Source organism: Thunnus albacares, chromosome 23, assembly GCF_914725855.1.
Source record: "Thunnus albacares chromosome 23, fThuAlb1.1, whole genome shotgun sequence".
NCBI classification, from domain to species: domain Eukaryota; kingdom Metazoa; phylum Chordata; class Actinopteri; order Scombriformes; family Scombridae; genus Thunnus; species Thunnus albacares.
Genome location: NC_058128.1, coordinates 7597 through 12500, shown reverse-complemented (window position 1 = coordinate 12500; position 4904 = coordinate 7597). Strand labels below are relative to the sequence as shown.

Below are 4904 nucleotides of genomic sequence, written 5' to 3'. Positions count from 1 at the left end.
CGTCCCTACGTCAAAAAGGAGCGGCTATGATGACGTCCACCAATAGAACAGAAGCCTTAATGGTCAAAACGACTTAACACGTTCAAAATGGACGTGTTAACTGTCGTCTTAAGACGTACAAATTAGACATATTAATGCGAACTTCAAATTAGACGTTTTGATCCATATGGCTTGCCGTACTTAGCCTGTTCACTGTTGCACGGAGCAGGTTAGGACATCTTAACAGGGAAAAACTAAAACAATCTCATGTTTGCTTGTTTGCATCCTGTCCAGTTAGGAATCATGTAACAGAGCTGAGAGAACAAAGTTAGCATCACACATAGAGCCACAATGGCCACATTTATGGGAAATATATCAGGTTCAAATAAACCAGAATTTTCCTTTAATATTTCTGGAATCACCATAAATGAAAATACTTTTTACTAAGTTTATCTGAAGTCTGTTCTGAAGATGTTATTTGTTAGCAGAGACACAGTTTTCTTGATCAGACAAGAGACTGAATTTCATTCACAAATTGCTGGATATATTCAATATATTCTATACTATAAATACTTTAAGTGAGAATATGGATCACTAACAGCTTCTCTTTCCACCGCTGACAGACCTAAATACAGAAAGTAAATATTTGGATCTAATCAGAGTCTCTGCCTCAGTCCCTCACAGTGTAAAGCTGGTGTGGATCAGACAGCCTGCTGTTAAATTACCTATGAAGTAGTCGTCTCCTCCTCTCTTTGGCAGGTTGGCTACGGCCTTCAGCAGGGATTGTTTGGTCTGGTGGGTGCCCAGGTACCACTGGATCCTTGATCTGTCATTGCACTGAACCAGACCTGCAGAAAACACACAGAAATGTGTGAAACTGACACACTGACCCAGCTTTTGATTTTAAATGATAATGAGAATAACAATGAGAATAATGATAATTGTTGTTTTACAAGCTGAATCATAATTACTATGAGTTATAAATGTGTGTTTCAGTAGATGAAGCACTGAATTTTAAGGTAGGTGTATCACCTGAACATTTCATTTTGAACGTTTTGAGAATTCTGCAAGTTATTACAAAGCTAAAATATGTCTGCATGTTTTGGGAAATAACTGGCAGTAATGGAGGCTGTATGCAGACAGCAGTTATTTAGCTTAAACATGTAATTCGGGAGCTGCACCTGTATTTGAATATTTTCACATTGTGGTGTAAAGATTTTAGTATTTTGAGTACTTTATACAAAAGCAGTAGTAGTAATAGTACCAGGAGCAGTAGTGTGAATAGTTGTAACTGATTGATGAAACCAATCAGTTAAACAAACTCCAAACATGCCTTAACGACATAAAGACCTGGATGACCTGCAATTTTCTGCCACTAAACTCATAAAACTGAAGTTATAGTGTTTGGCCCTAAACACCTTAGAAACACATTATCTAATGATAAAGCTACTCTGGATGGCATTACCCTGGCCTCCAGCACCACCGTAAGGAATCTGGGAGTTATCTTTGATCAGGATATGTCCTTTAACTCCCACATAAATCAAATCTCAAGGACTGCCTTTTTTCACTTATGTAATATCACAAAAATCACATCCTGTCCCTAAAAGATGCAGAAAAACTAGTTCACGCATTTGTTACTTCTAGGCTGGATTATTGCAATTCCTTATTATCAGGCTGCCCTAACAAGTCTCTAAAGACTCTCCAGCTGGTCCAGAATGCAGCTGCACGTGTTCTGACTAAAACTAGAAAAAGAGACCACATTTCTCCCATTTTAGCTTCGCTGCATTGGCTTCCTGTAAAATCCAGAATAGAATTTAAAATCCTTCTCCTAACTTACAAAGCCCTTAATGGTCAGACACCATCATATCTTGAAGAGCTCATAGTACCGTATTATCCCACTAGAACACTGCGCTCCCAGTATGCAGCTTACTGGTGGTTCCTACAGTCTTTAAAAGTAGAATGGGAGGCAGAGCCTTCAGCTATCAGGCTCCTCTCCTGTGGAACCATCTTCCAGATTGGGTCTGGGGTGCAGACACCCTCTCTATGTTTAAGAGTAGGCTTCAAACTTTCCTTTTTGATAAAGCTTATAGTTAGGGCCGACCAGGCTCGCCTTGGATCAGCCCTTAGTTATGCTGCTATAGGCCTAGACTGCTAGGGGACTTCCCATGATGCACTGAGCTCCTCTCTCCTCCTCCTCCTCTCCATCTGTATGTATTCATGTAACATCAATGCATGTCACTAACTTGGCTTCTTCCCCGGAGTTTTTTGTGCTTTCTCATCTCACAGGAACCCCTGGGTTCTGGGCCGAGCCTTCGCGGTCCTTCACAGTCCTGATGGCATCCTTCTGTCCCCCCTCCCCCTTTCCCTCTCTCTTTCTCTCTCTCAACCCAACTGATCAAAGCAGATGGCCGCCCACCAAGAGCCGGGGTCTGCTTGAGGTTTCTTCCCGTTAAAGGGGAGTTTTTCTTTACTGCTGTCGCCACGTGCTGCTCATGGGGGAATTGTTGGGTCTCTGTAAGTTAAAGAGTTCGGTCTAGAACTGCTCTATGTGAAAAGTGCCCTGAGATGACTTTTGTTGTGATTTGGTGCTATATAAATAAAAATTGATTGATTGACTGTAGTAGTAAAATTATTACCGATCTGGACTTTGTCAGGGCCGATGTTGAAGTTGTTGACTACTTGAGTTAGAAAGGACTTAATGTTTTCATGGTCTTCAGAGGTGGTGTTCCTGGATTCACAGACCAACAGCACAATGTTGGCCTTGGCTGTGCTTTCACACTGAGAACCTGGAGGAAAACAGAGGATTGTGGGATACAATACACAAGAGACCAGATATAGAAGCAAGACTAAGACTGTGTCTGAAATCACTCACTATTTACTACAAAGTTCACTCTATTTACCCTCCATTTTGTTTCAGTGTGTGAATTCTGTGTGTAAATTTATCCAACATTTAGAGCCTCAAATGATCCACAATGGAACAAAAAAGTCATGTTCATGTCATGTACACTACTTCCTGCAAACAATCCCACAATGCCATGCGTTGCATTTAATAGATCTGATATAGATTTTATAGAAATTAGCGGTGTGCAGCTCTACAGCGAGCAGTGATGATGTCCAAAATCTAGATTTTCACCTTTCAATGCTAACATTAGCATATTTTATTAGTTATCAGTTTTGAGAGATTTGTTCATAAACCAAAGTGGATTCATTGTGCACCACTGATGGAGGTGCGAGTAACGTCCTCCAGCTCCTCCTGGGGGATCAGAGGCGTTCCCAGACCAGATGAGATATATTCTCTCTTTTTACCTGTTGGTTGGTGTTTATCTTCAGCCTGGAGTCCTGCAGAGAAAATCAGAAAATTAATATTTATATTGTTGCAGAGCTGTGAACTGAACAAACACTGTGAGGCTTTGCAGCAGCTCAGAGCTCATCTCACTGAAAACACACAGATGTTGAAGTCGATGCTACAAACAATTATAATTTGTGTATGAAAATAATGTGTTAAATTTACAGTAACTAGAAAACTGAGCTACTGCAGTATGAGGTACTCTCAATTATTCTAGGGTGAAAATAATCCTCATAAAAAGACAAAAAATGAAGGAAAAACAAACGTCTCTCTTTGCCTGGTCAGTCTGAAACTTTAAAACCTTTTTTCTCGACCTCACTGCTTCTACTTTCTGCTTCTTCTCTGAAGAGCAGCAGATGAGATGAACACATGAACACAAGCTCAACAGATGTTTCATACAGAGTTAAAGGAAAACTAACATGTTGGTTTGTTTCCTGTCTGATCGTCTGACTGCTCATGTTTCTGACCAATCAGACGTCTTTTTAGTGATGTCACCATGTTCACAGATCTTAGATATTAACTTGTTGAGTACGATGTTGTTACTACTGATAGAAATGATAAATAAAACTATGAAAATGAGCCAGAATTATGTTTTAGTGCAACAGACAGGTTCATATAGAGTTAACCAACAGACTGGTTCATATAGAGTTAACCAACAGACTGGTTCATATAGAGTTAACCAACACATGGGTTCATAAAGAGTTAATGCAAAACAGCAGCTCAGAATGACTTCAATACCCAGAAATCCTGTGTGGTGACATCATATAACCGCTGTGCTATTTAAAGACTGTATGTGTGATGAGCAGCTTCTCAGAACTGAAGCCTCTAACCGCAGCTTAAAGCGTCAGTTCACTGGAATTATTTCACCAGATTTTGAGATATTGGCCTTTTCTTCATCATCATCCTCAGTACGAGCTCATGCTGTGCAGCCAGACTTTGTTTAAACTTGCAGGACTTTATTTTAAATTCTAGATGAGATCCCAACGTTTTCAAAAATACCCAAACTGTCTTCTGAGTTTTGGGGAAATGTGTCTAAAATGATGCAGCAGCAGAAATGTAGATTATTTCCATCTGATGGAACGATGCAGCAATAAAAACATGGAGCCTTTTTGAAGAATTCACTCATGAGTGAATATGAACAACATGATAGACAATATGTCCGACGCTGTCAGAGTGGAGTTTGATTATTTTAACAATCTTTAAGTGATGAAAAGAGGAAACTGGATTTTAGGGCATTAAGTGTGAGAAACAGTTTGACAGAGTTACAGGAAGCAACTCAAACACGTATATTTGATAAAAAGAAAAAGTGTTTTGCAACAGTCAGTCCTTTACATGACAGGAAATGCTCTGCTGTTGCCATGGTAACAGATGTATACTGTGTAATCTCACATCAGATGCTCATCAGTTAGTTTGTCCTCAAAAACTTTCCTGTCACAGAAAAACCTCTCAACTTAATTTTGATGACCCCTCCCCAGGAAAATATAAAAAGAAGACAGACGTCCGTCATCAGACTGTTTTCTTAGTCTGACATGTAGACATATACTGTAGCCTGTTTATTTTTATGATAACAGCATGTTGT

At 39.7% G+C, this 4904-nt stretch overlaps 1 long non-coding RNA gene across 2 annotated transcripts in view; it reads right to left on the bottom strand.

Annotated features, from left to right (window-relative positions):
- The window catches only part of LOC122975380, an 11551-nt gene extending 8230 nt beyond the window's left edge, over positions 1 to 3321 (bottom strand). Inside the window, exons 1-3 of one of the 2 annotated variants that reach the window (XR_006400644.1) lie at positions 3286 to 3321; positions 2616 to 2765; positions 705 to 827 (exon numbers count right to left, since the gene is read on the bottom strand). This is a non-coding gene — a long non-coding RNA (uncharacterized LOC122975380). Of the gene's footprint in view, positions 1 to 704; positions 828 to 2615; positions 2875 to 3285 lie in introns of those variants that run through there. The other variant, XR_006400643.1, reaches the window with a different exon arrangement.
- Positions 3322 to 4904: the final 1583 nt, after the last annotated feature.